Source organism: Mytilus edulis, chromosome 10 (assembly GCF_963676685.1).
Source record: "Mytilus edulis chromosome 10, xbMytEdul2.2, whole genome shotgun sequence".
In the NCBI taxonomy this organism is placed as follows: domain Eukaryota; kingdom Metazoa; phylum Mollusca; class Bivalvia; order Mytilida; family Mytilidae; genus Mytilus; species Mytilus edulis.
This window is the reverse complement of record NC_092353.1, coordinates 579,324-592,809: the sequence shown is the minus strand read 5'-3', so window position 1 is coordinate 592,809 and position 13,486 is coordinate 579,324.

The following is a 13,486-nucleotide window of genomic DNA, read 5'->3' as shown; positions in this document are numbered from 1 at the left end:
TCCGCTCGTCTATACTCATCGCTTCGCTTCTTATCCACCAATAATCTGCTATGGAATAGACCACATCCAAGCTTAGCCAGCGTAAATACCTCTTCTCAAGATATTAGTAGATTACCGACGAAGTTGAAACTGTTGACAGGTACTTACTATTTACAAAGCAACAAAGCTGCCTTCAACCAAAACACAGTTGATCCAACATGCCTATTATGCAAGGGTAAGCCAGAAACAATCGATCATTTCCTTATGGATTGTCCAGCTCTGCATGAAATCCGTTCACCTTATCTACAAGAATTAGATAATTTTATCGGTAGTATTGATGTGTGCATGAAATGTAGTATCCATAGTAACATCACACTAGACACTAACTTTATATTAGACCCTAGTAGCTTTATTTGTGCTTGTGGTTGTAAATGTAAATGCATGGATTTCTGCTACACTGTAGAATACATCACAAGGAAGCTTTGCTTTGCTCTACATGGACTACGGTCCCGTATTATTAAAAACCTTCCGCCAAGCAAGCGTAAGGGTCTTTGACAGTGACCAACACTCATCTCACGAGGCGTACATAGTATGTCTTTTTAGGTACATATAATTATATATATAAACATTATTCGTCATTGTGCGAAGTGCTCCTTTGAAGGAGGGATTTTCTCAAACAGAACAGAACAGAACAGAACAACGAGGCTTGTTTAGAGGGGGTATCAATATCCCATATCCTATTAAGTTTTTATCCCAATATCCCGTATCCCTATAATGTTTACCCCTAATATCCCAATAAATAATTTTTACAAATATCCCATATCCCTTAAACTATTTTGAAATATCCCAAAAAATCATTATGAATTCATTCCCAAGCCCATTTTTTTCCTCATCATCAGAACGTCAACAATTTTGACTGGGAAAACAAACTATGTTCATGGTGTTAAAGGAAATTTACAGTGCATACTTCCTGTGTTAAATAAGAATATATGTGTCCAAAAGATGAAGTGTTCCATCTTAGAGCCTTGTATAACAATATCTTTTTATGTGATCTTAAACGACAAATTTAGTGTAAGGGGTCTAATTTCAGACTTTTTTTTTTAATTGTTCAAACCGTGATGCTTATGACTGTAAAATTTCATTTTGATAGCATTCTTCTTTCATTGATAAGAAACTTCATCCTACACGTTAACCTATGTTGGAAAGAACAGAAGGACTCAAACCTGTCTCTTGTCCGAGATTGCTCTGACATCCAACGGCTGTTTTGCCAGACAAGCTGAGACTGTGGGACGTCAGAGTACGTCCATATCAAAACCCTCCCCTTAACCTGGGACAGTGGTGTAACAGTACAACATAAGAACGAACTATACAAATCAGTTGAAAAAGGCTTAACTCATTAGATGGATACAAATAGAAATACATCTAACAAAAACAGAGAGTGGACGTGACCGAGTACTTGTACGTACATCCCATCAACAAAAAGACACTAAGTACATATCTGAGAGTACTCGCAGTTACTGACAGCTAGTTCAAAGCCAATTACAACTAATAAAAAGTAATGCATCTGAGACTAAATTATCAATCATTACACATCCAGCATCCAATGGCACGGTAAACAACATCTCCGTAAAAATGAGGATGTGCTATCCCGTTTGAAATAAGTTTTCTACAGGTAGAACCAAACTTCAAAACCAAATCTAGAATTTAGTAAATATTTTAAGTGATTTGTGGTAACGAAATCCATGACTTAATAATTTACCAAGAATACATAGATTTCGTTCATTAAAATCCAAAACGTTACAACAGACTATGGCATAGCGGAGGAGTTGTGATATACAAACACCATAAGATAGTGCCAAAGGAACATCACTATCCAAAAAAGGAAAATTAACAATAAGGAACGAAGTATGGAAAGCAAAACAAATACTTTTAATATTATCAGTACATATGAGCATATAAATATCGAAAATAGATCAATACTTTTCACTTGGGTTAGGATAATTTAAAATAAAACAACAATAAACTCAAATAAATCAACAAAGCACTAAAATGACCTTTAATATTAAACTTTTTTGGGCAATTTTATCAAGTGAGATGTTAATATTTCTGTACTGAACTTTTAAATTCCACTTATTTCTTTTCATGTTAAAAATTCAATATCCTTATAAATGCATCAATATCCCATATCCCATTTACTTTAAGGACAAATATCCCATATCCCTAAAATTAAAATGGCAAATATCCCGTATCCCAATATACCCTATACAAGCCTCAACAACCGAAATAAAAATACTTGGGAACAACACTCAATTATCTATAGACAGTCTGAGTTATCATTATTTATATAAACTGGCTACAAAACTTCATCAGGCACTTTTCCCTCTTTACTTGTTTATTTTGTCAAAAATCTAATTTTATACTTAGTCTGAGTTATTATTATAGAGGGTGCCAGTTGTGAGGGGGGTAGCTTTATCAGGACTCCAGGATCAGGCGTTTTTAAGCTCAGGATTTCGGGAAATACCCTTTTGAGAATCAGGGAATCCTTTTTTTGAATTTCATGTCAGGGTTTAAATTTATTTAAATTTGGGATTTCAGGATTTCATGTTTTTAAGCCCGGGATTTTGGGATCAGGACCCCTCCTACCCCCTCAAGTTGTCTTATTTGACGGTCCGAGTTGTCTTCTTAGACTGTCTAAGTGGTCTTTTAAGAAGAGGGTCCGAGTTGTCCCCAGGGCGACTTGACTTGCCCCCATCAGCATATTATTCTTTTCAACAGTGGGGCGAGATAGCAGAAATTTAGGGCGTTATGGTAATGGGGCGAGTTGTCCTACTTCCCTGGAAAACAAAATTACCTTTCAACAAAATGCAAAGTAGGTCTCTCAAATAAGATTATCATATAATTACGCCAGTACAAAACATTGTATTATTCATACTACATTTGTTTTAATGCACACGTAGTATCAAATATCTTCACAGATTTCGAAAAAAATGAATTTTAAACAGACACATGAAAAACTAGATGCCGTAGTGGCCGACACCAGTGAATGAAAGACCTTGTCAGATTGTTTTCTGCTCGAACTTTTTAAAATATGACTGAAATTCATGTAAATCTTCAAACAATAACTTACCATGTCAGCACCTTTTTTCAACTATTGACAATTGTAAGAAATCGAGCAATGATATTAATTTATGGAAAAAACGGAACTTGAAAAACAACAATTTGTTGTCAATTGATAATAAAATTGAGAATGGATACGGGGAATGTGTCAAATAAAGGCAACAGTAGTATACCGCGGGGACCACGATTTCCCGAGAAATACGAGAAAAACGTAATAACCCCAAAACAAACTAATATATCCCGAGAAAAAGATTTTTAATGGTGTTATAGGTGTTATACAGCCTTAATTAGTGTAACAGCATACCCTTATAAGGTTTAAGGCGTTCATAATTAATAAAAATAATCTTCAGAAAATCGAATTTTATATATTTATAGAAAGACAGAACCAAATGAAAAATGCTAATAACTTTTTCATTTCTAGAATGATTAATCTCAAATTTGAAACAAAATAAGATTTCGTCATGTGATATATAAATTTAAGAAAAAAATAGATTTTTTTTTCAAGAAACTTTAGAAAACGTGACAAGACCAACGCTGATACTGACCGGACCAACATCTACAATGACAGGACCAAATAAAAATGCTAATAACTTTTTAATTTTTCAAAGGAATTATCTCAGATTTGAAATATAAAATGAGATGTCATCTTTGAATACATAAATTTTATAAAAAATATAGATCTTTTTCAAAAACTTTCGAAATTGTGACATAACCATCGCTGACTGACAGGACCAACCTCGACAATGACCAGATCAGATGAAATTGCTAATTACATTTTTATTTCTCAGAATATATCCCTGAAATTTGAAATATAATAAGAATACATGTAGATCATTTTATACATAAATATAAGAAAAATATAGAAAAAGGTATAAAAAGCTTGCGGTAATGTGACCTGGTCAATTGTTGTCAATTGATGACAGGACATACCTCGACAATGAGAATGTAGGACAGAAAATCACAGGACAAAAAGTCATGGACAAAAAGTCACGGACAAAAAATCACGGGCAAAAAGTCACAGGACAAAAAGTCACGGACAAAAAGTCAAGGGCAAAATGTCACAGGACAAAAAGTCACAATTAATTTTTTCCGATTATTTTCTTTGAATAAAAAACACTTCGTTCTACAAAAATATTTTTGTGTTTTTCTTGAACTGTTGTATATAAACAATCTTTGAAAACAAAATTTATCAATATCAAAAAAAATATCAAAGATGATCAAATAATTGTTAAAAAAAAACGAAATGTAAAGGTGGCTTGGCACTTAAATGGCTTCATGGTGCCAAGAAATCTTTCTTTTGTATGCTTGAAAGTAAATAAATCTTCATTTTTCAAGTTTAATGACACACTTCCTAAACTTTAATATGAATATATGTATTAAAAAGTAAATACAATTGTCATTTGTTATTTGTGACTTCTTGTTCTGTCACTTTTTGTCATGTGACTTTTTGTCCTACCAAATTTGTGACTTTATGTTCTGTGACTTTCTGTCCGTTTACCCGACAATGCCAGGACCAAATGAAAATGCTAATTTATACTATATTATTTGTCAGACTCTACCAAGAAATCATGCCTGCAACTTGAGGGACGGGAAAACTTCAAGAAATGTTTATTTGTTTTTATGAGGAGAAAAAAATAAAACTATCAAGATATATCCTGCACAAGACTCGAATATTCCTCGAGAAATACATAAAAATAATTATTTTAACAGGGGCGTAGCTTACGTTGAGGCAACTGAGGCAGTTCCCTCGGTAAAAAAAATAATATTTTCCTTCACTGTATTTTCTTTTAAATGATTATTGCAGCAAACTGGCTACTAAACAATAATGTAACAACTTGTTATGTCTTGTTGGCGCGGTTATTGATTCATACTCTTTACGAATTATTCAAGACTTACGGGAACATTTGAATTAATTTAATTTTAATTTTTCCTCCTCTACTTGGAAATACCCTTTAGAGTGCTAAATTATAAAATAAAGGAATATATGTAATTTCAAGACCTTCGAAGGAATTCACCACTAAAACAAGTGCCGTGCTACACTTTACATGTAGCATATGTTTTTCTCCTAGTTTATCCTGAAATTCGTTTGTTCAATCCAACTGTCATTTTGTGGTGGTTATCTATAATTCGTTGATTCGTGACCTACGACCAAATAATAGATCATCACAAAAATTATTACAAACAAACCTTAATATTTGCGTTTTTTTTTCTTTTCTGTATTGAACATTTTGTACAGGTTTCTTCTATCCACCGAGCAAGGTCGTGATTTCTTGTGATATGACGTGTGAGGTACAGACAACTATATTAGAGTGTACTACGGCTTGGACATATATTGGGAGCCATTAGGCATTTGAGTTTGCTTTCTGCTGGGAACCGTATGTCAATATATATATGTTCCTGCTTTCTGTAACTGCTAGCAAATCAGATTTTTAGCTCACCTGGCCCGAAGGGCCAAGTGAGCTTTTCTCATCACTTGGCGTCCGGCGTCCGTCGTCCGTCGTCCGTCGTCGTCCGTCGTCGTCGTCCGTCGTCGTTAACTTTTACAAAAATCTTCTCCTCTGAAACTACTGGCCCAAATCAAACCAAACTTGGCCACAATCTTCATTGGGGTATCTAGTTTAAAAAATGTGTGGCGTGACCCGGTCAACCAACCAAGATGGCCGCCACGGCTAAAAATAGAACATAGGGGTAAAATGCAGTTTTTGGCTTATAACTAAAAAAACCAAAGCATTTAGAGCAAATCTGACATGGAGTAAATATGTTTATCAGGTCAAGATCTATCTGCCCTGAAATTTTCAGATGAATCGGTCAATCGGTTGTTGGGTTGCTGCCCCTGAATTGGTAATTTTGAGGAAATTTTGGTGTTTTTGGTTATTATCTTGAATATTATTATAGATAGAGATAAACTGTAAACAGCAATAATGTTCAGCAAAGTAAGATCTACAAATAAGTCAACATGACCAAAATGGTCAGTTGACCCGTTTAGGAGTTATTGCCCTTTATAGTCAATTTTTAACCATTTTTCGTAAATTAAAGTAATCTTTTACAAAAATCTTCTCCTCTGAAACTACTGGGCCAAATTAATCCAAACTTGGCCACAATCATCTTTGGGGTATCTAGTTTAAAAAATGTGTGGCGTGACCCGGTCAACCAACCAAGATGGCCGCCACGGCTAAAAATAGAACATAGGGGTAAAATGCAGTTTTTGGCTTATAACTAAAAAACCAAAGCATTTAGAGCAAATCTGACATAGGTAAATATGTTTATCAGGTCAAGATCTATCTGCCCTGAAATTTTCAGATGAATCGGTCAATCGGTTGTTGGGTTGCTGCCCCTGAATTGGTAATTTTGAGGAAATTTTGGTGTTTTTGGTTATTATCTTGAATATTATTATAGATAGAGATAAACTGTAAACAGCAATAATGTTCAGCAAAGTAAGATCTACAAATAAGTCAACATGACCAAAATGGTCAGTTGACCCGTTTAGGAGTTATTGCCCTTTATAGTCAATTTTTAACCATTTTTCGTAAATTAAAGTAATCTTTTACAAAAATCTTCTCCTCTGAAACTACTGGGCCAAATTAATCCAAACTTGGCCACAATCATCTTTGGGGTATCTAGTTTAAAAAATGTGTGGCGTGACCTGGTCAACCAACCAAGATGGCCGCCACCGCTAAAAATAGAACATAGGGGTAAAATGCAGTTTTTGGCTTATAACTCAAAAACCAAAGCATTTTGAGGAAATCTGACATGGGATAAAAATGTTTATCAGGTCAAGATCTATCTGCCCTGAAATTTTCAGATGAATCCGTCAATCGGTTGTTGGGTTGCTGCCCCTGAATTGGTAATTTTGAGGAAATTTTGGTGTTTTTGGTTATTATCTTGAATATTATTATAGATAGAGATAAATTGTAACAGCAATAATGTTCAGCAAAGTAAGATCTACAAATAAGTCAACATGACCAAAATGGTCAGTTGACCCCTTTAGGAGTTATTGCCCTTTATAGTCAATCTTTAACCATTTTTCATAAATCTAAGTAATCTTTTACAAAATCTCCACTGAAACTACTAGGCCACAATCATCTTTGGGGTATCTAGTTTGAAAAATGTGTCTGATGACCTGGCCATTCAACCAAGATGGCCGCCACGGCTAAAAATAGAACATAGGGGTAAAATGCAGTTTTTGGCTTATAACTATGAAACCAAAGCATCTAGAGCAAATCTGACAAGAATTTAAATTGTTAATCAAGTCAATATCTATCTGCCCTGAATTTTTCAGATGAATTGGACAACTGGTTGTTGGGTTGCTGCCCTCCAATTGGTAATTTTTAAAGAAATTTTGCCGTTTTTGGTTATCTTGAATACTATTATAGATAGCGATAAACTGTAAACAGCAATAATGTTCAGCAAAGTAAGATCTACAAATAAGTCAACATGACCTAAATGGTCAATTGACCCCTTAAGGAGTTATTGTCCTTTATAGTCAATTTTTAACAATTTTCATTAATTTGGTAAATTTATGTAAATTTTTACCAAATATAGTTCTCTGTTACTAATGGGCAAAGTTCATTATAGATATAATTGTAAGAAGCAAAATCGTTCAGTAAAGTAAGAACTTCAAACACATCACCATCACCAAAATAGAATTTTGTCATGAATCCATTTGTGTCCTTTGTTTAATATGCACATAGACCAAGGTGAGCGACACAGGCTCTTTAGAGCCTCTAGTTCCTTGTTCAAATTGTAAAAACCTCTATAGCTTCAGGGGCGGGGCCCCTGACCCCCTGCTTAGGTATAAACGGGCGCATTTCATTTGCGTCAATTTTTAAAAAATCCAATCTTTCATTTGCGCCAAAAAATAATATCCATATTATATGAAAACAAACAAATTTGAGATTTCTTTTATTGATAGTCAATGTTCAAAGTTTAATTATCATTTTTTACAGTATAGCTAATCTTGAATGTCTTTCTTATAATACGCAAGATGTATGTGTGGATATAATGGAAACTATGCGCCAATATTATACGAACTGCTTCAAGGAAAAAGGAAAATTTGCTAGCTTGACTTGAGAGCGTCACAATCTATTCATATATATACTTTGAATAAGCTATGCAAAATGTGATTTTGCGAATGTTGCCGGGATCGAAGATCGATTTTTGTAGACTTCGTCTTGGGACAAAATTGGCAGAATGATCTATAAAGTATGCTGACTATGTTTTGGAAACATATAACCCGCTGTTCAAAACTCATAAATCTAGGTACAAAAAACAAAATCGGGGTAACAAACTAAAACTGAGGGAAACGCATTAAATATTAGAGGGGGGGGGGGGGCAAGGGGGGTCCCAATAACAGCAAAACAGCAAATTGATTTGGCTCATAACAGATAACAAGGAATTAAAATGGACAAAAACAGATAACAGTAAATGAAATATTAAAATAATATGGTCTTTTTTAAATTGTTATTTGGATGGAGAGTTGTCTCATTGGCACTCACACCACATCTATATCTATTTGACAAATCAGTATTTCTTATTACGTATATAATCCTTTGTAATGCATTCAATTTTCTATGACTATGTTTTAGGATTAATTTATGTATATAGAATGTGTTTAAATTACTACTCAATATATTATAAATTTTTTATACGCTCGTTAACGGAACGTATTATGGTATACTGTTGTCCCTCTGTTGTCAACATGTCGGACATTAACTCAAAAACTCTTTAACCAATTTGCATTAAACTTTGGGAAATTGTTTATATCTATTGACGTGAGCTCCCTTTTTTTTTTATAAATTTTAGATTTTAAGTTTCTGGGTAATGGGTTTTTATTCAATAAAATTGGTGGTTTTTTTTCTCAGTTTTCTGATAATATCTCAAAAATGCTTTCACAAAGCAAGGAATTTTGGTGAATTGCTTTATATCTATAAACATGAGGTCACTTTCAATTTTTATAAATTTTAGATTTTACGTTTCCGAGTTAACGGGTTTTATTAATTAAAAGGGGGATTTTCCAGTTTTCAGACATTTACACAAAAATGTTTTCAGCAGTTCTCATGAAACTTTGCTGAAATGTTTATATCTATTGTTGTAAATTACCTTTCGATTTTTATTAATTTTAGATTTTATGTTATTGAGTTAAGGGATTTTATTCATTAGAAAAAGGTGGTATTTTCTAGTTTTCAAAAATAACTCAAAAATGCTTTCAGCAGTTCTCATGAAACGTTGGTGTATTGTTTATATATATATTGACTGAAGCTCCCTTTGTTGCTAATAAAAACACTGACCTAAAAGAGTTTGAATATTCTGATTTTTTTCTAAATGACCATCTAATGAGGTGTGTGAATTTTTCTTAATAAGACTATGAGGCAAAGTGGTATATAGGGTAGAAAAATCAAAAGCACCAATTATAAGCATGAAATTTATCAAGTACTTCAAACGAATTTTGACACTCCAAAAGCAATTCATTCCACTATTTTCAAAGTCCTTATTTGAACAATTTTATGAGGTTTTTGATTGTACCAAGTGTACTAGTAAATAGAATACATAGTTTAGTAGGGAAACAATGGCTTGGAACGAAATAAATCTTTGTTTGTAATGAGTTATGTGCAGCTTCGGACCCAAGTACATGGTTGGAACTTTCATTGTACAATGCATTTGGTTCTGCTTTGAAAAGAATCACAGAGCTGAGTCTGTGTACCATATTATATAAAAGGTTAAGTGGTTGTTAGCACCTAGTCCTTAATTGAGAACCTTGTCAGATATTCCTGGCCATATGTTTTCCTTTTTGTCATATAAAGAATTGTTTTAATTTAATATGTTCGTAGGGGAAACAAGGAACATTATTCTCATAGTAAAAATTAAGATAATTCTAAATACACATTCATAAAAAAATGGAATTTATTACAAAGGATAATCATAAGATATACTTGAATTGTCTAAATACACATTCATAAAAAAAATGGAATTTATTACAAAGGATAATCATACTTGAATTGTCCTGGATTTCACTTCTGTGATGGATATATGTTAATGGAATCCTTCTCTGAATACGGGACAAACATATTAGTAGTGGTAGACCCCAATGTCCAATGATTTCAAATTAAACCGAATATTGACTGTCAAAAAAAAATGCTAACATTCAAATTTTCAATAACAGTTAACAGCAAATACATTATCACAATAACAGATAACAAAAAAACTAAAAGCCCAATAACAGCTAACAAAGAATAAGACAATAACAGCTAACAGCAAATATATTTTCAAAATAACAGATAACAAAGAATTAAATTGCCCCATAACAGCATAACAGTTAAACCCCTTGCCCCCCCCTCATTAGAGGAGAACAACGACACAACATTAAAATGTAACACACACAGCAACGGACTATGCATTAGACAAAATCAGATGAGAATAACCAATATAACATCAAAACCAAATACATGAATTTGGGATAGAAAAGTACCGTGACACGTCTTATAGTAATGTGAATTCACACTCAAATATAGGAGAAAACAAACGACACAACGGAAACACAACGTAAAAATGTTACACACACAGAAACGAACTATAATATAACAATGGCCATTTTCCTGACTTGGTACAGGACATTTAAAAAAAAATGGTGGGTGTTGAACCTGGTCAAAGAGACAACAACCCGACCATAGAAAAAACAACAGCAGAACATTTTGCAGAAGGTCACTAACAGGTCGTCAATGTAGTGAGAAATTCCCGCACCCGGAGGCGTCCTTTAGCTGGCTCCTAAACAAATATATACTAGTTCAGTGATAATGAACGCCATTCTAATTTCCAAATTGTACACAAGAAACTGAAATTAAAATACTACAAGACTAACAAAGGCCAGAGGCTCCTTACTTTGGACATGCGCAAAAATGCGGCGGGGTTAAACATGTTTATGATATCATAACACTCCCCCTATACTTCTAGCCAATGTAGAAAAGTAAACGCATAACAATTAATACGCACATTTAAAATTTAGTTCAAGAGAAGTCCGAGTCTGATGTAAGAAGATGTAACCAAAGAAAATAAACAAAATGACAATAATACATAAATAACAACAGACTAGCAGTTAACTGACATATGCCAGCTCCAGACTTCAATTAAACTGATTGAAAGATTATGATTTCATCATATGAATATTAGGCACAATCCTTAAAAGCAACTTGGTACCAATATAAGCAGAAATGTCACAGGTTTGTTTATTTGGTTATATTCTTTTTGTGGACCATTTTCATTTTTTCACAAGATAAACACAAATATTATTTTCTGTTAAAAAATTCCGCTATATATTCAACCAAATTAGATTATAAAAATTTATTGTATGTGTTTAAAGCAAGAGAAGACAAAAGCACCTGAAGACAAAACTATTACCAAATAAACAAACATACTTTAGACAATTCTACGTCTTTTAAGGCCTTGTTGATAAAAATCCAACCATAAATGCCTGCAAAATATTATTTTGTGTTTTTATATGAAATAATAGCAAAAAATGCAGGTGACGAATACTTTTGGCCAGGTACTGTATATGAGAAAAACATAACCCGTGTCATGCCAACAACTGGTTTTTCAATAAAGGTGTTTAGTTCCGATGCAAAGACCCTATAAGTGAATCAATATTAACGCCAAAATATGCAATCTTTAATGACCTGACAACAGTATCGTAAATATATCCCTTCTTAATAAGTCTATTTAAAGGTTTTGTAAGTGATAATTTATCTAGCATAATATTGTGAGGCAGGCAGTCAAAAGCCTTAGAAAGATCCATTAATACCGCTGCAATGTACTGGTTTTTATCAAGAGCTTCACGCCAGTCTTCTTACACTCTGAGAAGTGTGGTCTGACATCCATGTCCACGTCTAAATGCACAAAAAAATGAATTAAATATTTTATCAAAATAATCAGTTAAGGGGGCTCCTGGGTATAAATCAAATTTTTTTTCTAATATAGGATTTCGCTATATTTTTTTATAAATGAACTTTATCATATACTTAAAAGAAAAATGAAATAAAAAAATGGGGTCACCGTTCATTTAAGCTCACAATCTGACTCCGGAAGAAGCATAAATTTTTGTTAATGTCCTTTTTTTCTGAATAGGAGGAATAGAGGTAATATCAAAATAAAAAAATAACCTAATTACAGAAATCGCTTAAATTTTACAATTATTTAGTTTATGTACAGCTTATATGAAAACAATAATAAAAAATATAAGTCACCGATGAGTTCAAAAAAGATATTTCAAATTTAATGCCAAAAAATGACATTTTTGCACCAAAGGGAGATAATTTGGAGCTTTTTCAATGATATAAAATTTTTAAAAGTCATCTGGGGCCAAACCGAATCGATTTTTTGGGTTAATTTTTTTACCATATCATAAAGTAATAACTTATAGTGTAATAAATAAAATTTGTAATGAAAAAATAAGGATTCAATTTTTTGCTGAAATTTTTGTACCCACGAGCCACCTTAATTGAGTTTCATTTATTTTTTAAAGATTTTAGAATATGGGTAAGGCACTAACTGGTCTATAATTTGTTTTTAATAATGGGTCACTCTTTTAATGAAGGGGGTCACTTGGGCTTCTTAAAGTTTATCAGGGAAACACTGACACGGGTTATGTTCTTAATTCTCATATATTTTATGATGGTATATATACTAAACCCCTAACGGGAAGGATTGTAACTGATATTCATATGATGAAATCGTAATCTTACAATCAGTTTAATTGAAGTCTGGAGCTGGCATGTGTCAGTTAACTGCTAGTCTGTTGTTATTTATGTATTATTGTTATTTTCAACGGTTTATTTCTTTGGTTACATCTTCTGACATCAGATTCGGACTTCTCTTGAACTGAATTTTAAATGTGCGTATTAATTGTTATGCGTTTACTTTTCTACATTGGCTAGAGGTATAAGGGGGTTGAGATCTCATACATGTTTACCCCCGCCGCATTTTTGTGCCTGTTATAAGTCAGGAGCCTCTGGCCTTTGTTAGTCTTGTATTATTTTAATTCAGTTTCTTGTGTACAATTTGGAAATTAGTATGGCGTTCATTATCACTGAACTAGTATATATTTGTTTAGGGGCCAGCTAAAGGACGGCTCCGGGTGCGGGAATTTTTTGTTACATTGAAGACCTGTTGTTTTTTCTATGGTCGGGTTGTTGTCTCTTTGACACATTCCCCATTTCCATTCTCAATTTTATGCATAAGAATAAAATCTCAGATTTTTTAGCTGTGTGTTATTAAAAAAAAGTTAAAAATATCATTGCATCATAAATTTGAAATAACAATATACAATAACAAATTCAATCACATAGCTTCAAAAACAAAAATGTTTGCTTTTGAAATAATAGTCAAGATATTTAAATTGCAT